The sequence below is a fragment of the Onychostruthus taczanowskii genome, unplaced genomic scaffold (genome assembly GCF_017590055.1).
Source record: "Onychostruthus taczanowskii isolate IOZ18803 unplaced genomic scaffold, ASM1759005v1 scaffold67, whole genome shotgun sequence".
NCBI classification, from domain to species: Eukaryota; Metazoa; Chordata; class Aves; order Passeriformes; family Passeridae; genus Onychostruthus; species Onychostruthus taczanowskii.
In genome coordinates, this window is record NW_024504455.1 from 3,896,749 (window position 1) to 3,923,554 (window position 26,806).

The 26,806-nt window shown below is 42.8% G+C and overlaps 1 protein-coding gene across 1 annotated transcript in view; it reads left to right on the plus strand.

The window, feature by feature from the left end:
- Positions 1-26,806, plus strand: part of PTGFRN (prostaglandin F2 receptor inhibitor) — a 65,916-nt gene that overhangs the window by 567 nt on the left and 38,543 nt on the right. The gene's annotated exons all lie outside the window — the stretch shown is intronic.

Below are 26,806 nucleotides of genomic sequence, written 5' to 3' on the forward strand. Positions count from 1 at the left end.
TGTGCCGCCTGCCCGCCGGGCTGTGCCGGCGCCGGGAGCGGGCGGAACGGGCCGGCGCAGATCCCCCGGTCCCCGCTGCTCCCTCCAGGGAATCGCTGCCGGGCATTTCCCCGGAACTTTAGGGGGCTCCCCGCAGCTGGGGTGGGTGGCGGGGTGCCGCCCGGGGGCTCCCCGCCGTGAGGGGTTCCCGCAGGCTCCGGGGTCCCGCGGCGCCGCGGATCGTGGCCGGGGAGCCGTAGTTGCTCGTAAAGGAGCCGTGCGGGGGCTGTGGTCGCGGTGAGGTGAGAGCGCTCCTTCGCTCCGAGACCTCACCTGGCGGACGTGAAGCCGCTTATTGAGGGGGGCACCCTCCTTCTGCCTGTCCCCCGGGGGGCTGCGGAGGGGCCCGCACCCTGCTCGGGTTCTCCGGGCACACGGGATGCGGGGGAAGCAGCGCTTCCCTGGCGCCCTCCCCGCCGGGCTCCCGGGGTTTGCTGCCTCTGCCGGGAAGTTCTCCCGCTAGGAGATAGCGTGTGATGGTGTAGGTGATGGTTTACGCTGTGTTCAGGTAATTGTGAAGCTGTCGTTAGCGTGACATGTGGCATTGTTCCTTACGGGTGTCACTGCCAGCCAGGCAGCGTGCAGGAATAAAGACAAGCAAGCTGTACACAAAAGGGTGGGTGGTGGGTTGTCGTGGGATATTTTTTTTTTTCTTTTTTCTTTTTTTCCTCCCCCCCGCCCCCCCCAACGCTGTACTTGTAGCGTTGTTGCTAACCCTGTTACAGAAGTAGCAGTGAATGTAAAAGCAGAGAACTAGAAGACCATTGGGGTGAGATATCTCTGTCTCGTAGTGTTTGAGTGGCTTTGTGTCAGCTCTGGGCAGCCAGAAGGACACCAGGTGCTGGTGAGCAAGCATGTCCCACAAGTTACTCTATGTAGTTCATGATTCAGAACACTTGATTAATTGCAGGTAGTAAGTGGGAGCCTTTTCCAGATTTCAGGTGGAAGGAATAACTAAACAGTGCCCCAGCCCCACACTTGCCAACACTCTTCTTTAAACAAAACTCTACTCGCTGACTTAGTTTGTGCTTGTACTTTTGACTTTGCTGCGACTTTTTTTTTCCTTAAGTCTGCCGGAGCACTTTCCTCATAGTTTGGATGTTGAATCTTTCATAGCCAGGTCTGCAGAGCTGAGAGTTGCAGTTGAAAAGTCAGCTTCCTAAACCTGGTCTTGTCCCAGCCTTTTTCCTGAGGCTGCTTGCAGGCTCTTGGGGCAGAGGGTATTCTGTCTACAAGATCCTACCAGACAAAAGTGTTCACTGTGCTTTCTCTTACTTGCAGCTGACGTTAGTCATCTCGTTTATCTTTACAATATAGGCGTGCTGCCAGCTGGGGAAACAGTCATGAGCTGGAGAGCTCACCTTCAGTATTTTTGTTTAGAAACAGAAAGGGAATAAGATTTTTCAAGAGGATGGTTTAATAGGACAAGCGGAAAATCAAGACTCTCAGATGCTCAAGGTCATGCAGCAGAAAGTAAAAACTATTAAGGATGATGCACAACGGGAAAGTTGTTTCCTTCTTAATTCAAGATGAAATACTTTGAAGAACTTAAAGTGTTCATGCAGAGATATATGGCCATTGTTCATGATCTGGTTTGTCTAGATGTTCTGAGTTGTCTCTTGGGGATTTTTTTTTGGTAATTGGAATGGTGCTTTTAAAACTGAAAGTGTTTTTGTGTGCAGAAAAATCTCTGAACTGTAGTCTTATTTGTAGTGTGTGTTGTAGAGTGCCTATCTTTTGATACCATTGCTTGGTCACTTATATGAAATATTCCAAAGGTTAAGAGGTTTGGAAAGTAGTCATTCTCTCACTCTGGATGGGAAAAGTTTGCTTCTGTGAACCATTTCTAGCAGCTCTTTAATGGAGAGATGGGTTGGAGCTTTTGCTGCAAGTATTGAGGAATTCTTGTGTAAGGGAGGGAAGGAGCTGAAGCATACACAAGTTTATCCCTTGTGAGTACTTAGACTTGACTGTTTTCTTCAGATATTTACAAAATAATCCAGCAAAAGGGTGCAAATGGCTAAAGTGTTTGGCTGTGACAAATGAGAATGTTTTATCATTTTTTTTTTTTTTTTTTTTTTTTTTAATCCAGTACAGTTATAATCTGTTTGGTAAGGAGATTGTGGGATCCTGATATTAAGGCTTCATCTAGTCTCTTTTTTCTTCCCTCCTCTGGTGTGGTTAGATCCTGAGAAAGGAGGGCACTGTAAGAGCATTTTGCTCTGTCTGTTTCATGTGTGATTTCACTCTGTAGCCAATCTACCTAATCAACCTGTGAAATGCTCTGGAAACCAAAACGTCTCTCCTAGGACAAGACAGCCAAAAACCAAAACAAGTATCTGATTGTGACCAGGGCTCAGACAGTAAAGTAAACAATAAGCATTCCACCTCCTGGATTTTTTTCCTGGTTCTTGTTTGAGGTCCAAGGTAATAATTTCAGTGGATCTGATAAAAAAAGGTTTTTGTTTAAATGCTATGGGGCATGAGGAGAGCATGTACTCAGCAGATCCTAGGGGAAAACTGCTGATAATGGGTTTCCCAGAGATGGCCTTTTTCTTACTCACCTTTTAGACCTGAGTGGCACTCACTGTCCACAATGATGAAAGTCAGTTCTAGCATGCCAGAACCCCAGGAGCTGTGTGTTTAGATGGCTGGAGTTGTTTCCTGCATCTCGTGTCTGAAATTATTTTTTGTTTCTTTTCCTCAGAAGCTACAACAATTAGTCATTTGAATCGAGGTTTAATTCAAGCTCTGCAATAGAAGGCTTTTGGTAATTAGTGTAAGTTATTGTGATCATGCACTTCAAGGAAAAGCATGCTTTAATCTTTTCCTGCATTTGCAGCTAAAGTGGGAGCATTAGAGAAAAGGAGAGCCTCAAGGTTTAGGGCAGGGAGGCAATGAAAGGATGACTGCCTAAGGAGTGTTCAAGGTATGTTGGAGTAGAATCTGCTCCCTCTTCCCTTGCTGGTGCCTGCTCACCTGCAGGTGAGCCCAGGGCTGGCCCTGGTGGCTTTTGCCTGCCTGTTTTTGGAAGGAGGCAGGCTCAGATCCTCACTGGTACTCAGAGAAGGCTTACAGATAGACCAGCCTATCTCTTTGTGACTTAGGAGGTGGCTAAAAAGGCTTCCAAAAGGGAATTGCAGACTGCTAATGCACTAGAAGCACGTAGTTGGAACTGTGTTGGTGAGGCACTGAAGGGCAGGTGGTGTTGCCGAGGAGGAAGCTCTTTCCCTGTGGCTTTGTCATGCTGATGTATTTTCTTGGTGTGTAGGCTGTGGGAACATGTGGGAAGCGAGGGGTGAGCAGTGTTTGTTCTTTACATCCTGTCTTCTTTAGGGTTGGCAGACGATAGCTTAGTCACCTTCTCTGGCTCTCTCGCACCTTTGTAGCTGCCTTTTTGGGGCTGCTTTTTAGGGAGTCTAGGTGCTTTTTCTGAAATTCTTTGACCTTGTTCCCCAGGTTTCTCGATGGCTACATTTCAGCGTAGCAACAGCTTGCTCTCTTTAGGTAGCCTCTGTTGTATTTGGCTCTAATCCCCGAACTGAGGTATAAACCTGCCTGAACAAGATTTGAAGTAAGCAGTAGGGGTCATTTAAAAATGCAGCCACATGCTTGATTAGAGGGGAATGTGCTTAAGAAATAATATATATCCATCCGTCTAGTTATATAAACAAACATTTAGGGACATTTGAGATTTCAGCTTTCACATCTGATGTATTCATGGGTTGATTTGTTTCTGCGTGGTTGTTTCTTCTTCTTGTGGGTTGGAGTTTTTTTTCCCCATTTCCATAATCCTTGTCAAACACTAACCTGCAAAACAGAAATGTGTATTTTTTTTTCAGAAGGGAAATGGGAACATATCTGAATAAGGTCTTTTTAGAAAGAGAGCATTTAAATTGTCTGGTTTTAGATGCCTTTCAGTGATATATTTTATGGTGTGTGAAGTTCTGTGTTTTAGAAGGACGGGAAAGGGGACACGTTGTCTGAAAATTCTTTCAGATTATGTATAGAAGTCGATTGAAAGTTAAGTTGGAAAGAACTTGAGGAAGACAAGGAGCTAGGTCAAAGTAGTGGTTATGTCAGTGTCTATAAAAGTCTTTAGTACTTTCAAAAGAAAGATATTAGATGGAGTATAGAGTCAGTCTATATATTGTAATGCAAATAAAAATATCTGTTTAATACTTTTTTTTTTTATTTTATTGGAGATGTTACCAGGCCTCTGATATTTGTTCTGCTTTCTCAGATCTGTGATAGTAAGTGATAAAGTCTTACAGACTTTAAAGTTTTATAGAGACCTGTGAGGTGAAATTGTCTAGGCATACCGATGTTTCCATTTCTGTCCAAGAATAACAAGCAGTTTCCAGCATGACCCCAGTTCCTAACCTGCAAAAGGTACCTCAAAATGGGATTGAGCAAGGCAGGGAGCGAATGTGTCATAAGCAGGTTTGAAGCTGTTAGAATTTCCTGTTCTAAAGAACAAGTGAGCTTACAAGGAGATACTAGTTTCTCAATGGTTCTCAATTTTTCCTTTTTTTTTTTGTCAGTTGATTCTCTAGAAAGACTCAAATATCCACTGAGAAGAGGCTTTAAAAATAATGAGAAACTTTTAATACACCTTGTGTTTTGCAAGGGGCAAAGGTGTAAAATCAGTTTCAGACCAAACTGCTTTTGGATAAACTGACAGGTAGCTGCTAAGGTGCCAAAAGTCTTGAATAATGTCTTTCCAGATGATCAGCATATATAAAATAGGATAAGAAGGAAGACAGGAATTAAGGAACTTAAAGTTTCTTAGGTTTTTTGAGTCTCATATCAGAAGCTGGCTTATTCATATACATGTAAGATTTCATAATTGTGAAACATAACTGATTTCTTCTTAATGAAGTCTGAGACAGATAAAATGATGGTGTTGTTTTTTGTTTGTTTTTTTTTTTTTTTAACCCCCATTATTTCCAGAGTTTAAAGTGGTTTCAAAGCTGGCTTTCCAGAGGACATTGGACTGGCTTTCCAATTCTGGCTTTCCAGAATTACAAAGATGTAATCATCTTTGGCATTCTGACCAAGTTTAAAGTGAGTTAGGTAGAAGGTAGAACTGGTGTTGCTAAATGCCTGTGCTGAGTCTTGGAAAAGTTATAAAGCAATGTGGTAATGCTTGTAGATTTGGGTCGATGTGACTACAAGGGGACTGCTTGAAACTGGCACTGGAGTATTGCACTTGGTGCTCCTGTTCATTACCCTGGAGGAGGCAAGCTGTGGGGAAAGAGGGGCTGAAGAAGCAGCCTGGGGAACAGTGTTTGTTGTGTGCAGCAGAGGCAAATACTGCTGCAGAAATATGAAGAATTGCTGCAGCAAGCTGAAGTATTTGACTAGTGATAATCTCCACGGCCGGATGGAATTTGCATGGATGCTCTAAAGGATCTGAACTGTTAGCTGAGCTATGGGAAGAAGAGGTAAGAAAGGCAGAGAATTCTGGACAGGATTTCCTTTAAAAAAGAATCTGAGGGTGGTTTTTAGAATTAATTGACTTGTGAACTTCAGGAATGAGAACTAATTAAAGACTGGAGCTCCCAGGCAATCTGTCACAGCTGCCAATAAGCAGAGCTGGCAGCAATGCCTGTAGTATATCTGCTTGTTACTGTTTGTTATGAGTGCCATCTCTTAAATTGTTTATTATTCTGCAGGATTTCAGGCATTCATGCTGAAATTTTCTGGGACCACAGGTTGACTTTTTTTTCCCTCTGAGGAAACACTGCTACCCTCACTCTCTCTTTCCTTAAAGTGCTCCAGTATTTCCAATAGTTACACTTGGGAAAGCAGCAGGGCGAGTTCTTTTTTTCCTTTTTGATTCTTGCAGGTTCTAGCTATTTCTTCCTTGTCACTCTTGAACCAATAATAATCTCAGCTGCCAAGTTTGGAAGTTCTAGCACAACCGTGCCGTGGTTTAGAACAAGAACTGGAAATTTGGCTGGAGTGTTAACTCTACATCAAGAATGTGGCTTTTGCTGTTCCTAGGAAAACGTCCAAATTTGGCCACATTATAGACTTGGAAAAGCATCAGTTTGTAAAAGCTTAATAGGGAATTAGTCTCAGGTCCCTAGAGAAAGCATTCTGTCATTGCTTGTAAGGTGTCAAAGGATTACAACTGCAGTTGGGGGTGGAGAAATGGAGCCCTCCTTTTTATTCCAGTTTCAGACTTCTGTAAATGGGTGTGAAGGCTTTTCTCCCTGCTCCCCTGCCCCACACTTCTGTTCTTTTTTTCTCTCCCTTTGCCAAATTGGCCAATGCTGGATTGATGTACTGGTCTGTGTGCATCACTGATCAGAGCTGCTGTGAGAGTCTGCTGCTTGTAACACACAAAGTATATATATCATCTTTCTTATGTGTAGCTTGGAAAAAAAAAATCAATGTAAACTTTGTGTTGCTTTTAACTTTTGTTCTCTGGCTTCAGTTCATCTCTCAGGCTTTTTTCCCAGATATCCATCACCATTCTTTACTTCACACTGGCTGTAAAACAGCTCCTGTTGCTGTAACTGCTCTTATTCCACTCTTTCTGTTTAACAGGCTTGATTAGTCTGGACTTGCCTTTCTGCCTTTCTTAAAGACGTGGTTTAGCTGTGCTGCTCAGTGCTTGCTTTGTGACTGCAATTTGTGTGCTCTCATGCTCTTTGAGCCATTCTCTTCTGGCCATATCAGTAGCCTCCAAAAAGAGTTCGGTGGAACCATTGCTGGGGGTCGTGTTGGTTAGCAAGAGTCCAGTTCCAACAAAAAGCTGGCTCTGCTTAGGTTTGCCAGTCCTAGAAAGAATAATTGCCAGTGTAAAGGACTTTGTTTCCGTGCGTGTTGCACCGCTGGCTCCGAGTGCAGAGATTTAGCGTGGCGTTTCAGTGGGCCTTTGATGCGGCGCGGCTGTGGGGAATCTTTGAGCGGGCTGTAACGCATTGTTCTCCTACACGCGTTAGAGTGATTGTTGCGAGAGAGGCATCCGTGGGGACCTCTGCCAGATCCTTATTGATGTGTGCAGTTTCATCTATTGACACGCTACCCTTCATTATTACACAGTGGATCCTGTGGCAGTGGAATTCGCTATTAAATCTGCCCCGCGAAAGAGAATTGGCAGAGGCTGCCTTAAAAGCAGTGTGACCCCTGCATTTGCAAAGAATAGCTTCTAAATGTGAAACAGATGCTGAACTGATGGAGGATGCTTCCTAGATTTTCAGGGTACCAAACATATTAATTTTGAGCAAGAATTCAGAATTTGCTTGATTTGTGAATGGTAATTTAAGTTTCAATGCCCATTTTCCCCCCTCAGAAATGCATGTCTAATCAGTACATGTATTTGTGCTTGAATGCTGCTAGTAATACTGAGGTGAAAATAGGCAATTATTTGTTAATGGAAACTGTTAGAATGAGCAGTGAGGTGTTAGTCTTTCTGTGTGTGCTCTAATCCTCTTCCTAGGGGGTGGGAGAGGTGATGTGTCTTCCTTTGCCTTTTGCCTTTGCCACCAGAGTATTTTGTGCTTTCACTACCCGTAATATTTACCCAGATAACATCCACCTTCCCCCAGAAGAGATGTTATGTTGTTTGGAAGCCCAGCAACATACTGTGTGTTGGGGAGGTGGATGTCTGTGGATGGTATTTGTGTAAAGAGTCTTTATGGTGTATGTGCAGTGTTCTTGCTCCCATCCAGTTTATACAGAGGTTTCAATTAATGCCAAGTAAGAAGTGTATCGCATCAGCCTTGTTTCTGTTTGATCTCAGGGCTTGGTTCTAGACAAGGCATGCTGTACCTTTTGGCAAAGAGAGCTTAAGTGCTTGGAGGTGGCCTCATCAGTGAGAAAATAAAGAACATGACAGCTTATTGGAGACAAAAATCACTCAGTGATTGGAAGTGGGAAGTAACGCGAGGCTGGGTCTTCCCTGTCTTATCCCGAAGCTGAGTTGAATGGTCACTAAAGCTATTGACTGAGCCCTGTCTGCTGGCAACTCTATTGATGGGCACCTGTCAATAGTTGCAAAGCTGCTGATATCCCTAGGTCTGTAGGTTTATATAGTAAAAAAAAAAAAAAAAGTCGAGAAAATAGCATGTGTTCTCTGGGGTCACTGGGAAGTATGGCTGTTGCTTGAAATTAGAAGTGGGAGAAGGAAGGGGAGGGGAGAGAACTGGAGCAAGGCATGCTTTCCACAGAGAAAGGGAAGTGGGGGAATAGCTTGTTTAAAATGGAAGAATTAGTTAAAGGTATGTCTGCATGAGATGGTGGTGCTGGGGCAGTTATCACACAAAACAGCATTGGTAAAAACCTACTGGTTTCTCAAAGCTCTGCAGCTGAATGTTGAAATACCTTGGTTTTCTAAGCAAAGTTTTCTGCTCACCACTGGCAGGTAAATGGAATATCTAATTGCAGACTCCTGCAGAGTTTAAAACAAGGACTGAAGTGTGGTGCATGTGGCTGCAGGCTATGCTGTGGCATCTGAGTAGTTGCTGGTGTCTGCCTTTAAAGTCTGAAAGGGCGGGTTGAGGGGGAGGCTGCAGTACTGTGAACAGAGTTACTGGGTGGGGATGTCCTTCCAAAATAGCTGAAGAACAAATGAGATTTCACATGGTACCCTTGTTCCTGCTTAGAACCAGAGGCCGCAGGGCGTGTGCCTGTTCTGGACTTTGCCTTATGAACCTCTAAGGATCAACACAGACAGGCCAAAGCTACTGAGAAAGTAGCTGTTAAAGGTAGTTTGAAGTATTTTTCACTGACCCTCCTCTTGATGTGAGCTGTCAGCTTTTAGTTTGTATGTATGTAGAGAGATTTTTCACCCTGTCTGATGCTGTAGAGACACTTAAACCTCTTTGTGTATGTGGGCAAGGGTAGTAACCCACAGCTGGGTGCAGGGCAGTGCATGGGGCACTTCTGTACTCAAACTTGTAAGGTGGGTCCTTTCCTTGCTTTAACAATTCCTACCCCAGAATAAGAAATGAGTCCCCTTACCTGAACTTTGACAGAACATGCGTTTGTCATCAAAGTAATGTGCTGCCTTTCTTCTGCATTTTCTTTTTTGGTTGCACTTCTGGTGTTGGCGCATTGGGGTGAGAACACGCTTTGCACATGTGGGTTTGGCCCGAGTCCAGCGTGAGCTCTGCTTGCACACGAGTGGCGGTCTGGGCTCAGCACTAATCCTCCGGTGTCAGGGCTGCCTTGTTGCTGTGGGATCTTGATTGCAGTCCAGAGCGGGGCTTTGGTCAGGTGACTCTCACGAGTACACAGATGTTTCTTGGAATTAAAACTCTGCAGCTGAGGTTGGCTCCTGAGTGAGCTCGGAACCCAGTTTCTGGTGCAAAACAGCCAGATGTGCATGTGTCAGCCACAGCCAATGCACAAGGAGGGACAGCCCTGTCTGCCCTGGTTGTGACTGCTTTGTTTGCGTGAGTGACTGAAGAACTTTGACCTTCAAAGTTATTTCAATGCTTCTTGGCACTAGTTAACACCAGCACCTCCTTCTGCACCTCCCCAGCAACTGCTGTTTTCGTATGCATTAGAAACTTGAAAGGCTCATGAAATGACAATTGTTTTCAATGCATGAAGCCAAGGAGATTTTTAATTTGTGGTAATTAATGCCCTACCTGTAAGACCTCTATATTGTCCTGGATGTATGTCACCAGATGATGACAGGAAATGGTCTGATGATTGTTTCTGTGTCTTTGTGGGATCTCTAAGTTCCTCACAGGCAATTTCATGTACCCTTCTAATTTTTTCCTCTTGGTACATTTACCATGTTTCAGACAGATCTTCAGTACCTCTTCAGAGGCAGTGATGTGTCTGGGTAAGTCAGGCTGGGTTTGGACACTCTTTAAAGATGTGCAAAGGGGAGCAAGCATGGCTTGCCTGTGTTGTTCTGCTGTGGCATTTCTTGGTGAAGCCTTGTTCATGCACTAAGCATAGCTTGGAAGGTTGGTGGGAGCTTCAAGGGACCTGTGGGTCTGCTTCAGCAGCCTCTGCCACAGGAGCCTCAGACTGTGTCCTAACTAGCCTGCCTGTGCTGAGGAGGTTCTGCTTTCCCTTGGAAAAGATGGCATGTGTGCTTTGTATTGAAGTAGGTGAAGGGCAGTGAGTACCTGCTGGGAAACCTGAATAGCACTTGGACAGAATTCTGCTCATCTGGTGGTATATATTGTTGGCATTCTTAGGGGAGTAAAATCTCTTTCGTGCTCTCTTTCAGAACATCTGTTTCTGTGCATGAAGTCATCTTTTGCCTGTCTTTTTTTTCTTCCATTTGAATCCACTTCTACCTAAGTAGTCTTCTTTGCAGCATCAGAAGTGTGAATGCCAGCAAGGATTTTGTCAGGTCGTCTTGGGTGTTTCGTTCTGCAGGAAAGTCACTGTGAGCAGAAGCACTGGAGTGTACACTTGTGATGGGCAGAGCTGTGAGAGGCTGTGGGATGTGAACTGAGCTGTGTTTGAGCTCATTGAGGCAGAATGGTAGCAAAGGTATAGCAGTAGAGGATTTTTTTCCCATAGGATCTTGCTGCTTGTGAAACTTTACAGAAGTTTCTTATTGTAACTGTTTCAAAAAAGGACATGTATGCCATCTCTTCTTACCGTGACAGCTGGTCTAATGAAAGATCTCTAAAGAATATTGCCTTATATTACTGTGGTTACATAAATACTGCTACTCTGCTATACAGTTATTCTGTGACTTGTAATTTTGATGAGTTTTGCCACATGAATGCTGAATTATGCATTGCATGGAAGCTCCTGTCACAAGTCCCAAGTAATAATAAAACTGGAGTTTAAAACCGAGTGAGCTCTAAAAATGAATTAGTTGGCAGAACATTTTTTGAACTTATGGTGGGGGTCATACAGAAATTCCACTGTCCACTTCTGTATTCCCCCTCCTTAGCACCATCTACCTCTGATTGTTACAGAAATTTTTTATGTTGAGATAGAAACTAATTGGAATTAGGGCTATGAAGATGGTGAAGGGACTGATGGGGAAGCTGTACAAGGGTGGCTGAGGTCACTTGTTTTGTTCAGTCTGGAGAAGAGGAGACTGAGGTGGTCTTCAACATCCTCATGAGGGGAAGCAGAGGGGCAGCACTGATCTCTGCCCTGTGGTGACCAGGGACAGGACCCAAAGGATTGACCTGAAGGTGTCAGGGGAGGTTTAGGCTGGATATTGGGAATAGGCTCTTCACCCAGAGGGTGGTTGGGCACTGAACAGGGTCCCCAGGGCAGTGGTCACAGCACCAAGACTCACAGAGGTCAACAAGTGTTTGGACACTGCTCTCAGGTACAGGGTGTGACTCCTGGGGTGTCCTGCCCAGGGCCAGGAGTTGGACTTGGTGATCCTCATGTGTCCCTTCCAACTTGGGATACTCTGCGATTCTGTGAATATTTTCTTTCCTTGTCCTTTAACATTTCTGTCATTTAAGGATGAAATAGGAACAAATATTTAACTGACTGACATCCAGGCTTAGCAGGAGCTTGTGAAGTTAGGTTGTTAAAGTCTGTTCTCTTCTCTTTCACTGACAGAAACTAGGGAGCCTCATTTTCAGCTTTTCCTGCAGGATATTTCTTGTAACCCCAGTACTGCCTCATGGACTTAACCTGACTGTGATAATGGCAATTGAACATTCAACTCTTGTGCATTTCCATAAAAATACATAAATCCTGAAACAATCCACAGTAGTGATGTTAAATTTGTTATTGGCTTCTAGTGTTGACATTCAAGGATACAGCTTTTGCCTCTGCTGTTGTTTCAGTCTCTCTGCAGATAACTTAACAGCCTTGGCTTACAATACTCTGGGTAGGCTTCAGTCAGAGTTTGAGTTGCCCTGTGTAAATGTGTGTCCTGCCTGCGGAAAATAGGTTTCTGATTATTGAGTTCTGCTGCTCAACAGATGCTTGTTTCAGGGATAACCAGTCGACTGACAGTGCCTGTGACTCTTCCCTAGCAGTCAGTGTGTACATACCTTTTCTTAAAGTGGGTATCAGCTAGGAGTAAGAAGTGGTTTTGACGATTTACAGCACCATGCCCAACAGCTTTCTTTTCCCAGAGAATTTGTAATCTGAATAATGTGATGTGAGTACAGCTTTGTTAGATTTGTAAACTCACATAATGATTAGAAGGGAAGAATGCATCTGCCAGGTGGATTAATGAAGATGGTTCTTTTCATCAGTAGAGAGATTTTTTCAATAGGATCTCGGAGAATTCTGGGAGAACTCAGTGATTGTACTGAGCAATTGTAGGTGATGGACAGGTAGTGAATTTCTTGCATTGAATTGCTAAGAGATGAAAGTGAAGTTTGAGCAGGGTAGGCAGAAATATGAATACCTTAAAACTGCCCAGGGAAGATAATTACTCAAATATTAAACTGTTTTTTATTTATTTTTATTTTTTTTTAACCACAATTCTCTTTGGTAAAGAGGATATCCTTTTACAATAAAGGCAGAGTGCTGTTTTTCCATCTAGGGACAGACTGGACTTCTTTACTTTAAAACTTGCTGGCAATCCCTTGTCCAAGGCTTGCTTATTCTTCGTGAAAGGAATAAAGATCTTGAAATAATCTGTGTTTTGTCTGGAGAAAGGCAAAACATGATCTAGCTGTGTGCTTTTGACTCCAGCTAGGCTTAGGCTATAAAACTACAAACAGTGGAGGCATTTGTAGGCTGCTCTTACATTCCATTAAGGCAGGTGCTCTTCTGCTTGAATTCTTTGAAATGTCATAATTTGGTGTTGTGGATTTGAACAGGTTTAAGCTTCTGGGAAATGCTCTTCAGATTATTAATCTCTAAAAAACTGTTATTTTTTCTGAAAAATTAAGTGGGGAGGCAGGAGGTGAGAGCAGAGTTGTATAGATAACTAGAGCTTTGTAAATTCTGTGTGTACCTTCTATTCACATCTTCACTAGCAGCAGGAGTGCCTTTTAGGCACTTAGTTATTTTCTTGTAACAGTAGTTATACTGATTGCTCTCTAATAATAAACAAGTTTTCTATGGGAGAGTGGTGCTGTTAGCATGACTTATGACTGCCATTCCAGCAAGACAGAAACCCACTTGGTTATGTGGTATAGTAAAATAAAAATTGAGCAGGGCGTGTAAGTAGTACTTAGAAGGTTTAAAGTGTGAATTTAGAAACAGTGAAGAAATTAAAAGGGAAATAAACAGTTTTGTTGTATTTATTTATGAAAGGCTTGTCAGGCTTATTGTTATGTATTGCTGACATTGGACATGGCTAGGTGCAGACCTGGGAGGAGGATACTTTATTTTTAAACCATCCACTGAGAAATCTGAGTACATGTATACCTGAACATTAATGAAGGCATAACTCCTTTTCTTTTGCCCAAGGGGGCTTAGATATAGCACTGACTTTTTAAACAATGCTATCTTTTCAGATGTTATCATGAAGTATGAGCAAGGAAAAGTTCTTGGTGCTGCACAGAATTCTGTCTCTTACTTGCTTATATATATTTTTTTTGTTTGTTGTTTTGGGTTTTTTGTTGATGCTTGTGAGATGAGGCTTTCAGTTCATTTTTTTTTTTTTTTTAATCTCCAGCTCTCCAGGTGAATTTTAGCACCTTGACTTTCTAAATTTGTGATGTACTTTCCCCTTCTTTCTTACAGAGTTAGACAGCTACTATGTTTGCACTAGTCATAATTTCAAGTGATGTTAAAATTTTGTTTGCATCAACACAGGGCTTGGTGGAGACTTCTGAGACTTAGCTCTGCACTGTTGCTTTTGGAGTGTGTACTCCAGGTGTTGTCTGTAGTTGTCGTGCTACACACGTGCACCAGTGCAGGATCCTCAAAATGGCTGGTGTGCTGTCCATTGGGATGCAGAGTTTTTGTTCTGCTGAACAATGTACTGTGGGACATATCTCTTCTTTCCAGCGCAGCAAATGTGAGGATGCCTGGGGTGCATGCAATCTGCTGTCTGTTTCAATGTGAGCTGATTATAAGTGTTAGTTACCGAATAATTTCAGCATATCCCAAGTTTCACCCAAATATTAACAGCTACTTATTTTGTGCGTAGGTTGTCTTGTTAAATAGTGTAACCTAGAATAGTTCTGCATGGAGACTGGAGCAGAAAAGAAACAATTAAGCGTTTTCCCTGTGGGTGTCTTTCAAAAATTGTATTCTCCTCCTCCTGCTATTTTAATGTCATGTTGGTTCTCTACCCGCCTTTCACTCTTGTTTCATGCTCAAAAGGATTCCCTCGCTTCTGATTTTGGAGTTATTTGAAAATTCTGTGTTCTTTCACTCCTTTTTTTGTCTTTGTTCTCACTGCTGGGCCCAGCCTAGTCACCCGCCTGGGCTCCACTGAGGAGCAGCAGGGATAAAAGGGTAGTGCCTCCAAGCTCCTGCTTCCTGAGGCTGTGGAAGCGAGGGGAAGGCTGACACCAAAGGTGTATTTAGCCTCAGGTCTTGCCTCTGACAGTGGCCATGAGCGGAAGCCTAGGGAAGAGTGAACACATTACTATCCTAATGCGTTGTTTATGATCACATGTAGCTTGGAAGCTTCCTAAATTAGAGGTGGTATCCTCATAGAATCATAGGATGGGAAGGGACCTTACAGATCATCTAGTTCCAGCCCCCCTGCTGTCGTGGTTTTGGTCCCGTGCAAAACCAAGACACCTGCCATGGAGAGGAACACTTCCCACTGGACCAGGTCTCTCAGAGCTCCATCCAACCTGGCCTTAACGTGCTTAATTTTGTCTAATTCCCCCAAGTATTTGCTGGCTCATGGGTGTTGTATTTGGCTACGTCTGAAGTTGTTTCTGAGATGTTCTGGGTGTTGGCACCTATTAGCTAATCTTGTTGTCTTACCTTTCTTTTATCACCTCTGATGTTGACTGTCCAACGCGTAGCATGCCAATGACAGCGGCAAAGTATCTACCTAGGGTAGATACATTTCTTGAAAGCAGGACTAACAGGAAACATTTTAAGATGTGTATTTGGGCATGCTTAGTTGAAAGTGAGTAGGTAAAGGCTGAATCCCAAACTCTGCTAAGGCTCCAAGTGGTGCTATGCTGTGGTAGTCTTTTATTACATGTGGGTTTTCTCATGTCTAATGGCATCAAATTCTCCCCAGAAGCTTAAATGAGTGTGACATTCTGCAGTGCTACCTGTTCCTGTGTGTACCAGCGAGGCTGTTCAGGATTGATTGGTGAGGCAAAAGCAGATACTGCGGCAAATGCTGCAAGTTAATCAAAGCAGATAACAGTGATAACTTGCTGGCATATAATCTTAAAGGGAGAAAAGACTTTAAATTTGTGATGGGGAACATGAAAAGACTGCTGGTCTTCTTTGGTCAGGTGCTGAATTGATGAGCCTTGCTATTCTGCTACTGGAGGTAACAAAATACCTGCATTGAATTCAGGGCAGGGTTTTCAGAGGTGATGGAAGGCTTGGGACTGTGAGCTTGGAACTTTAGAAAGGAGGCTTGGTTCCCCAGGAGATTAATGCTCAGGCATTTTTGATAATTGAACCTCTTCATTTCAAGAACTACCTAACTTTGGTCACACAAGAGCAGAGTGCCTTTTTTTTTTTTTTTTTTTTTGCTTACTCTCTAAGTCACAAGTAGAAATGTTTGTTTTTCTCCAGGATTGGGTAATTTGGAGTGGAATTTCACCAGGTGCCAATGCTTTGCTGGTTTCTGGATCTTCTTTGTGCTGCCCACATGCACATACCTGCCCACCTGTTCCAGAAATCCTTTTCTTCTGTCCAGTAAAATTAATCTTCCAGGAAATTAAACAGCAGCCACATGCAATACTGTTTCCTTTCACGTGTGAGTACAGCTTTCTAGAGGTAGGATTCAGGGCCACAGACAGCTAATTACACAGCTAATTTGCCTTCAAGCTCTTGGAGGCACTGAATGCCAGGAAATTTTTGACTCTTGCATGCTTTTTTTTGGAAATTTTGGCTGTTAAATTTGTTGAGCAGGCATAAGTGATGCTGTGAAGTGTGGGTGGATTTCAAATCCTGGCCACACATGTGTTCATGGCTTTAGCTCACATTTATGATTTAGGGAAGAGCTTCTATTTCCACCCTGAAGTTCAAATGTGAGCAGTCTTTAAGCATCCTTTACGAGCACACGGGTTGCATCTTCATTATCATTTTGGTTGTTGAGGACTAAATTTTTGAGGTGAGTCCCAGTTTCTGCACTTTGCTTTTTCCTGGGAAGCAGTCTGAGTGTGCAGTTAGTATTCCTTGGGATGTAACTGACCCAGAAGTGTCACTCCAGGACCATATCTGCCATGCTTCAGGTGTCTTGGATCTTTGGTACACTGCAACCCCCCAAAGATGCAGTGTGATTTTTAGGGCTTAGCACCAGCTGCCCTCTGTAGCCTGTTCTGTTTTATAAGACTGTGCTAGTGCCAAAGTAGACAGTTGTGGTAGTCTTAATTTTCTTTGTGATGCAGATTTTTTTTTTCTGTTTAAATATTAGTGAAGTAAATTAGGAGGCTATCTTGAGTTCCATCCATTAACCTAAAACTTTATTCTGAATTTTCAGGAGTCTTAATGAAACCAGCAATATTGTTTTGACTGCTTTTTGTGAGGCTTTTTCCTGTGTTTCCAGAAGTGTCTTGTGTTGGTATTTGTCCCTTTCAAATAATGAAGAGTGCTGTGGCATGCCTGTTTTCAAAGCCAGCTGTTTTGCAGACCCATCTGGGGGCAATTTTATTTAACAGTCTGCGTGGGGGTTGCACAGAGACCTTGACTGGAATTCCTGTGTGCCTTCTAGATGTTGTTTTATGTCCCTGACCTCTCATCTTTTTTCCTATCCAGACCTCTTTTCTTCCCTTGCTCCCGCTGAACCGCTGACCCTCTGCTTTGGAAAAGAGAAATGATTCTGTAATGGAAAATATCTCTTCCTGAAATGGGTGATTTCATGTGCCTCCTCTTTTTTTTTTTTTTTTTTAATGCTATAGATGAGACTACCTATCTTTTCTGGGGCAAGAGAGTCTCTCATTGTCTCTCCCATAGCAAATAATAAAAGCTCAGCAGCATTAAGTACTGTAAATACCTTGCAGTCCTGTTCTCAATTACAGAATTAGTTATGTAAATCTTGTCTTAAAGGAGGAAGAGCCCTGATGTCTCTTAAATCATACTCTGTGTGCACGCATGCGTGCAATTCCTTGTTGTCCAGGAGAGAAATACCATGCAGGCTCCACAGAGATTAACATATTAAACACTGTTGCTCTGCATGACCTGAAATTGGCTTTTGGGTGCTAATTGGATCTGTAGGCTTTGAGAGAAGGGCTTGGAAAACACTGGCCTCCAGTTTTCCAGGTTTCAGGCAGCAGTATGGATGTGATTGGTGTGTAGTGAAGTCCTCGGGGGCACCAGTTGCTGGAGCACAAGTTAGGTAACTGTTGGCTTATGTCATCTTTGCCTGGCTCTTTGCATTCATCTTTATGTAAAGAAACTGTGATACAGCGAGCACTAAGCCTGAAACCGGGAATTCCTTTATTCCTAAATGTTCCTGTTTTTTTAACTTTGTCTAGTTGGTTAATCTGTCCAAGTAGATCTGCTGCAAAAGGACCTGGCAAAAGCTGTGCTACTGCACTTACCTGCATGGTCCTACAAGGCACAGGCACTCATTTCCATGCCATAACACCCATTCTGTGTGCATCTGCTGTTGGCATTTTTAATGTGGCTGCTTGCTTGGAGATTATTTACGGTGAAGATGAGAAAATTAAATTACAGGCAGAAAGGATTGCTCTAAAACACTGAGCTCCATCCCCCCACTGGCTCCTGTGGCTGCAAATCAGTTGTCAAGCGTGGAGCCAAGGTGGGCCAGTGCCATATGCTGCCTTGTTCAGGCACTTCCAGCAGCCTGGCTGCCCAGACACCTCCTTCCATAATCTCTCACAACAGCAGAGGCAGGCAGAGCGAAGCTGCCCTTCAGGATCCCAACTGGAGAGGCTGGGAGCTCAAGAGTGTGTGTGTGTTGTGTCACTTGGTGCTGTGGCTGCTGGCTTCTGTGCTGTGCCTCTGGTGCTGCTTTTGCTGAGGCCTCCAGGATGCCTTTGCTCATCCGGTGAAGTGCTTGTTAGGAAACGAGTGCCTGTGTGTGGAGATTTGAGGTGAACCCCAAAATAATTCTTGGGGAGGTAAAGATTGGTAATATATGGATTATGAAGGTATTTGGCTTTTTAAATTTCATTTCCAAGTCCCCTTTAGATTTAACTTGGCTTTAGACAGGACCTTGTCTGATATGAGTGGGGTGTTGGGTGAAACTGCAGTGGACAAATTCCACCAAATTTAAGAGGTAAAGAACACAAAACACCAACAACAAAAACCTCCTACAGCCTGCCCCCCTTCATCCCAAACACCAAATAAAAAGCTCACATCTGAAAGCAAGGCAAAACAATCACTCAAGCAACCCCCCACAAAAAACCTCCAGAAACCTGTTTGTGCTTTTTCTTGCTTTGCTTTTTGTTTGTTTGTTTTTTTTTTTTTTTCTTTTTTTTTTTTTTTTTTGGTATAATTGTTAACGAAAAGTAAAAGACTTTGCATTGGTTTCAGCATTTCTTGTTTGTATTTGTTAGCATTTTTAAAGGATTTTTTTCATATATATTGCCTAGCATTAAAGATTACTTGGAAAACAAATTATTACTTCACACTAATAAAAAATCAATGCTTTCTGCTTTGGGAGAAAAAGAGAGTGAAGAGGGTGATGATAATGGAAATTATTTTGGGGAGAGAAGGGAGTGTTTCAGGATTTCCTTTCTAAAAGATGTATATATATATTATATGAATTACAGACTTCTGAAACACATGGATATTGCTATTCATGCAGCTTTTTAAAAAGTCTTTTGACAAATGCTTTTTCTTAGCTTTCCAGCTTTATCAGCTTTGTTATGAGCTATGTCCTGTTGAAAGACATGTTGGTAAAAAACACAGTGGCTTATAACATTTTAATGTGATCTTTCTAGGATTTAGATTTTTTTGTCTTGGATTTTCACTCAGTGTATGATTTTTACTTAATGTAGATGCAGATTTAGAAATTATCTATTCCGATTGTTTATGCCCGTTAAATCTTCCAAAAGTTTAGTTTAATCCTAGTGGTGTGCTGCATTCCACACAGAGCAAAGAAAATGGTTTGTCTCTGCCCAGAGGAAATTGCAGTATAGAACAAATGGATTTGGACTGCTCTGCTCAGTTCCAACTGCTTTGGGAAAGATTTAAGATAAGAGATAAGTGCAAGTTAATGATGTTGCAGAACAGCACTGATTTTAATTCTGTATATTCCAGTTTGGGGACTTTTAAAAAATACTGCTCTTGCTCAAGTTTTAATAGTAGGGATTTTATTTTTTTCATTAATAGTAGGGATTTTTTAACCTGTGTCCTTCCTCCCCACTAGAGGAAATGTGAAGATATTGTAGATACAGCATTTCTGGAAATATTTGCAGCCTGGTTTCCATCTATGCTCTTAAGCCTTGACTTGTGAGCTTTACTGCTTTGTCAACTGTTTTCTTCCGAATGCAACATATTGAACTTCTCCTCTGCAACACAAATTGCTTCTGAGGAAGAACAACAGAAAATCACCTGTCTTGTGTGGCAGTCTAAATACCACTTCCAGAATCCCTGGACTTTTTGGGTCAGATGTCTCCAGGTAACCTAAATGGGCTGCTCTGTCAGAGTAGGATAAAAATGGAGGTCTGTGAGACAATTTGGAGGACAGTAAATGAAGGCCATTAGCAGGGGCAGGTTTGTCAGGTGAGACCCGGGAATAAATGGCATGTTAATTCTGGCATTTCGTGGGGTTTTTTTCCTTTCTTTTTCGCTCCCAGGTGCATTTTAGAGACTTGTCAGAAGCAGTTCTTAGATACGGTTTTTTATCTTTAGCTGTCAGTCAGTGATAGGGAAAGGGAATAGAGATTATATGTGATGGAATTGTTTGACATCCAGGGAATCTAAAACATGATCTTTAGTGTTATCTTTGCCTGCTAGGTGGTTTGGTGGTGTGGTTTTTTTTTGGTTTTTTTTTTTTTTTTTTGACATGTGGTACCTCAAGTTCTCTGCCTGCCAAGAGCTGCTCTGTTTTACAAGGTAACCTCTTGTTTTGCAAACTCAGTAAAGGTCTGTATGGCTTCTCCTTTCCCTTCTGCCTGCCATATGCCTTGGTCTACCTTCCAGTAGCAAACTTCTCCCCATGGCCAGGAATCAGTGATGTACAAAGGGATCTGTGCTGTCTGCAGCCAGTGGTAGTGTTCTAAACTCTACCTGCACATACAACCTGGTTTCTGCCTTACAGCTTGCACTGCAGTTTACTGGTCTCTTCTCCTTGCATTGTAGCATGAGTGATCCACAGAAGCACTTGCAGCAAATACCTGTAGCTGTTTTGGCACAGGATTGAGATGGGTGATGTGCTGGAGTGAAAGATGCCAGTCAGCTTGTCTTCAAAAGAGAGGAACTGTACAGGTGACCCGTGCTTCATTCCCAAAAGTCTGAGATGGCAGGAGAGGCAATGCTGCCTGCTGCAGCTGCCTTAGCAGAGAGACAGAAGGTGGCTTTCATTTTTGTGAGATGGTTTGGTGATGTTTTTCCAAAAGGAATCTTTTTGGGCAGTGATCAGATGAACTGCTGACTATGTGCAGTGTAATTCATGTGGTGAGGTGTTGTTCTCTTACTGTCCCTGGTTTTTTAGACAGTAAGATCTGACTGCTGACAGGGCTGGAACTTGTTTCCTATGGGGAAAGGCTGAGAGAATCAGGGATGTTAAGTCTGGAGAAGAGGAGACTCCAGGGAGATCATCTTGTGGCCTTTCAGTACTTAAAGGGGGCTTGTAAGAAAGATGGAGAGAGACATTTGACCAAGGAATGTAGTGATAGGACAATGGATAATAGCTTTAAACTGAAAGAGGGCAGGTTTTGATTGGGTATTAAGAAGAAATTCTTTATGATGAGGGTGGAAAGACACTTTTGCAGGTTTCCCAAAAAAGCTGTGGATGCCTCATTATTTGAATGGTTCAAGGTCAGGTTGGCTGAAACGTCCAGCACCTTGTTCTAGTGCAACATGCCCATGGCAGGGTGTTGGAACTAGGTGATTTTTAAAAGTCAATTCCAACCCAACCCATTCTGTGGTTCTGTGACAACTGAGAGCTGTGCCCTAGTGAAAGCCTCATGGTTTGTTCAGGTGCTTTTGTAATCCCATGGCTTGGTGGCAGTGGGTGAGGGGAGGAATGGTGAAGAAAGCAGGTTGTTCCTGTGCTGCAAAATTAACACTCATGTGCTTTCACGTGGATCTTAGTCCGCATGGTGTACATGGAGTTCAGCTCAGAAGGTACTTGCTTTTTCACCCTGTGCTGGAGATGTGGCTTTTCTGAGATCTCAGATGGTATGGAGATAAGAGCAATCCAGCAGCCTTGCAGTTTGATAGCTTTTCTGAGGCTCCACTTAAGATGCAGTATGCGTTTCTTCATCCTGATAGAGATAATGGGTTTTAAGCAATTACACCCAGGCTAATTCCTTTTGATAAGAGCTCTACATTATCTAAAAAAAGAATCCTAGCCGCCTGGGAAAGAACAATGTAAATGTCTCTCTCACGGACTCTTTTCATTTGCTCTTCTCTGAAATCTTCAGATGATAGGCTGCAGATCTTTCAAGCCATAAAAATCTATCAGGCTTTTTTTAGGTAAGGGTGTGTTACAGTCGGAGAGGTGTAACACAACTCTTCTTACAAGGTATGGAGGGAACCCTGTGTGCCTCAGATGGTCCCAGGCTAGTGTGGTGATTGCAACTTTGACATAAAGAATCAAATTTGGTCTCTTTTAAAGGAACCCCTTGTTTCTTCCCTGTGAAGGTTGGCAGGTTGTAAAGTCTGGGTTGCTTCTGCTGGTTAAGAAAATCTGAATTTGGTAATTTGGAAAGAGTAGGAATAGCCTACCACATAATTTAGCATACATCCCAATCCCTGCTGTGGGCATGTCTGCACTGGAAAGAAGGGTATGATGATGTTCATGTGTTTAGCAGGAATGGTAAGGGATCCCACTTACTTAGTTTCGGTTTTTTCCTTCTCTTTTTAAGATTAATATGGAAATTTTGATAGTTAGCTGCCTTTCTAGTTCTTCAAGAACTTTCCTTTTCTGCTTAATCACTGATTTTTTCCTCTCAGACTACACAGTGTAGCATAGAAAATGTAATTGACTACATTTAAAAAGTGGAGGAAATACAAAAGTAAAATGTTTCTTTAAATGTGCCTCTTCTCAGAAAATTGTATTATTTATATATTAAAAAAGAATTGCTGTAACAGTATTGAAAGATTTTCAAACATTGTGGGTGTGTTTGGTATAACTTGTTCTTTCTCTCCCAGATAGTCACTGATGACATTCTTGATGTGTATCTGCCTGATCATAATTGAAGCTGGGAGGATAGGCAAGGGGAATAGGGGTAGATTGGAGATAAGGATTATAATCTCCTGTGCTGATGTGCTTTGGCTCTCATTCCCAAGAGGAGAGCCTGTGAATGTGTGGCATGCTGCCTGTCCCTTCACCTGCCTGCTCAATAGGGAACGTTGCTGAATGCTTTCCACCAGGAGGCTGATAATTTCTTTTTTGAAAGTGGAGGAAGAGTATTTGAGTGGACATGACTCTGGTGGGCTAAAAAAAAAAAGGCAAAAAAACCTTTTTTCTTCAATTTGGAGAATGGCTTTACACATCACAAACACTGTAGTTAGGCAGTTCAGTACAGAAGTGAGAGTTTTTTTTGTGATTTTGCTAGAAATAGCTTTAATGATAGGGGATGCATTGCTCACACTTCAGTGTGGCACAAGAAGGGTTGCCCCTGCTCAGCCCACTCCCACAGTGCTGCGGCAAGTGTTGCTTCGACTGGAAATAGATGGAAGAGTTCAGGGAGGGAGGATTATTACCACCATTTGCAAAGTTTGCTGCAGTATTTTTTTCCTGTCATAAACTGTTGTGAATTTGAAAGGGCTGCTGGGTATTTCCTTCCCAGACATGGTAATGTTCAGTTGGCAAATGAAACAACCTTTTGTTCGGAAAGCTCTTTTGAGATGAAAGGCGTCAGCAAAGTTGTCGCTGTGTCTCCTGTGACTGCCTTGGTTGAGGAGCTGGACTGTGTGTTCTAAGTCTTTCTGATGCAGAGGCTCGAGTGCTTAGTCTGAGCCAATTTACTCATTCGTTAGCTCTTACTTTTTTGACTTTAATTGGCTTCCTACTGCATGTCAGATTGCATTTTCCTTCAGCTGGCGGATGTGGAGGCGACCTCCTTCTCTGGGCTGCCACGAGAACATGTTTTCTTATTAGAGAGAGCTGTCTAGTGCAGGCTGGAGGAAGCACCTTGTGAAAGAGTGCTGAAGCACAAGGGTGTTCTTTACAATACCTTCTCAGCCTTTTGGATGACTCCACAGGTTACTTTTCATCTTGTTCTTTCATAAGTGATACGTAGATGCAAAATGTATATGAAAATAAAGCTCCTAGAAGGCTTTCCACATGTCCCCAGTGCAAAGGGACATCCTTAACCAACCCTTTCCTTGAGGGGTTTTGTAGCTTGTTGAGAGTTTAAACAGACTACCTGTTGTGTAGGTCCTGCACGATTTTGCTGCCTTGTTTTCTTGGTTATCCTAAAAATGACAGGTTACTATTTATACTTGGATTAATTTCACAACCCATCTATTCAATCATCTGCTTTCCTTGTTCTCCATTTTGGAAGGATTTCATTTAATGCCAGCAGTGTGATGGTGCACCTGGGCGGTGGGACAAATTTATAAGCCATTGCTAGGGAAAAAAAACACTAGCTCAAAGCTGCCTTGGCTATGTCTGAACTGCCTTGCTCCTGTCTTACTAACATGGCAGACCCCAGTGTATTATTATTCTGCCTTGTGCCACGCTTTGTCCATGTTTCTGGTGAAGTATTTCATGCATTCCCATGGGAGAATTCTCTAATCAAATGCTTGGCAAATACCCACGTGGGCTCTGCGGTTGTTATACATTTGTGTGTTTCTGGCCCAGCCCCGCAAAAGAACCAGTGTTTCTTGGTGGTGCCATCACCTGTTTCGTAACACAAGGAATGTATCCCATGCCTTGTGTTTGTGTGCTGTCCTTCTTACAGGGGCTCCATTACCTTTTGTTTTGGAAAATAATTCCTTCCAATTTCATCTGGTGGTCTGGTAACTCAATAAAAATAAAATTTTGTATTTAACAGTTAACCTTGGGCTTATGATAATTTGATGTCCAACACTAACTCAGATCCAGTTATTGAATACACATCTTTGGTAGGATCAGTGATACTGAGAAATACAGAATTGTCAAAGTTCTGTTGTTTTCTGTCACTAGTGTATACATTGTTTTGTCCTCCTCCATCTGTTTCTATAGTTAAATGGGATTCAGATGAATTCGTTAACAACCCGTCACTTTATATTAACAGTGAAGTGTATTGGGTGTCATGAAAAATAAATGTTTCCAACAAATATACATAGTTTTAAGCTTTTGTATCATGATTGCTCTGGGAAGGTGAGGGGGTGTATGCAAGTAACACAGGGCTCTGGAAGAATAAAATATTTGCAAAAGCTCCTCACTTGTCTGCCAGAGTTATATGGAGCTCACCTTTTGCCAAGGTTGATGTCTGTAGCACTGTGTCTGTAGCTACTTCTGCCACAGTTGCACGAAATGTTAATCCCTAATGCACGGCAAAGGACACCTTGTTTAGTCTCTAGGGATAGCCTTGCTGCAGGACCAAAGGCAGAACCTTGAATTCACAGCCTGCTGGGTCATTTAGAAATGCAGCTTACCCTTGGAGTGCCTGCCCTGTGCACACTCCTCCTCACTTGTGGGGAGGGCAGAGCACAGAGCAGCTGCTCTGCAGGAAGTTCTCAATCTCTTATTTGGTGATGTTGCCTCTTATTTGGTGATACTGTTCCTGCCTTACCAGAATCCTGATTTATCTTAGCAATAACAAATACCATTGTTTGAAAAGTGTAAAATTCTGTTACACCTCATCCCTCTTCTCTCCTGCAGTCTGTTCCGCTACCTTCCTTCCAGCCCTGGGTTAAGCAGGAGTTGCTTGTGGGATTGTGGTGTGGGGAGGGGGATAGTCATGGCTTTACACATCTGGTGAGGACTCCCTGTGCTCCCATCTTTCACTCTGGTTTGCCTTTTTGTAGGAAGGTGCTAATCACCCCCTACCTTCATTTAGTGTCAAAGGGTCTTTAGTGACCTTGGTAGGAGAGAAACTGAGCTGTCGGTGCTAATCTCAAACACAAATGTGCAGCCCTTGCCACATTAGTCATGCCTTTGTCACCTCTAGATTGGATTAGCACAGTGCACAGTATGTGGGTCTACGGCTGAGGACACATGCAGAACAGTGGTGTCTGCTTGTTTTAGTGTCACCAGAGAGTGTTTTCTAGAGAGATGTCAGTGCTTGAAGAGTGTCCTCAGTCAGGATCCTGAGCTGACTTCTCACAGTGGTTTGCTGGTTTGACTGTCAGGCTTTAAAGCTTACCTGCTGCTGTTACCGCTTTCTGTAAGAGGATAAGTTGAAGGATTGAATGCAATTTAAAACTTTGTGAGGAAATCTATCAGAGCCCTGTAGCTTGCTTTATTTTTTGTTGATTGTTTTTCTGTATGGATGATTTTATGATTTTACCATGGTGCTTGTGTTAGGAGATGTGTCCTTGAAGACATCTGTCTGTGGAACAGTACATTGTCAGAGGAGGTTTTCCTCTCCAATGCACATGTGAATGGTGCGGCAAAGTCCGGCTTCCTTATTAGGACTAGTCAATCGCTTGATCAGATATATAATAACAGTCTTCTGGGAGGGATAGAAGGGGTAGGAGATTAACCCCAGTCTGCATTACAAATAAGTTTAATGAAGTACTAATGTTGAATACAGAAGGTCATGGCAGTGAGGAAATTGGACTGTTATGACTGAGTCTGTACACGTGAACAGCCTGCAAAGTGAAGAGCATGGTAAGAGTTCTGAACTGGGGAGGTAAAGGCAGTTTTGGTCCTTGGTTCAACTGTTTGCTGAACTGCAACTGCAAATAAAATTATCCTTTTTCTCTTGCAGTTATGCTTAGTGTGTACAGCTGCTTGTGTAGTTTTTAAATGCCCACAGAAATCTTATTCTTTAACACATCCTTCTCCACACTGCTCTGGAGTGGACAAGCTGTACATTATACCAGGTTCCCCAGTGGGGAGTTTGTGTTCACAAGACTCTTTTGCCCACACTTGGACGCCATTGGCATGATGGGCCTAAGCCAGCAAGTGGAGTCCTAATCTACAGCAAGAAGATGTGCACAGTGATAGAAGGAAAAGGCTCAGCAAATATATTGGTGTTCATGTCACTAGCTGGTGGCTTTTCTAATGGACTTGGTGAATTGTGGCAGATGTGGAATGCTGTACTTTGTGAGTTGGGGGTTGTTTGCTTAAATTTGTCTTTTCCTCTGTGGTATCTCAGATCAGTTTTTTGGTCCAATTGCTTTTGTTGTTGTTAGATGTCTTCTTGGTTGTATCAAGATCTGTCTTTCAGTGTTCTGGTTTCTGTTCTACCTGGCTGTTAAAACATTTTGCTATGGATGTGGAGGTGGTGGCATGCAGTAAGCTGTTAATGTTTGGAGGATGAGTTTAGGTAGTACTCATCTCTTAAGAGATTTCTCTGGTTGGAACTATGAATCAAAGTGGTTTGCTCTTTGGAGAAGTGGGGACCTCCCAAAATCCATGTGCAGCTGCCAGGGTTATTCTCTGGGCTACAGAGCAAATCAACCAGAAGTGTCTGTTGCTGTGTCTCTGCCAGGTCCTCTGGCTTGTTTAAGTGGT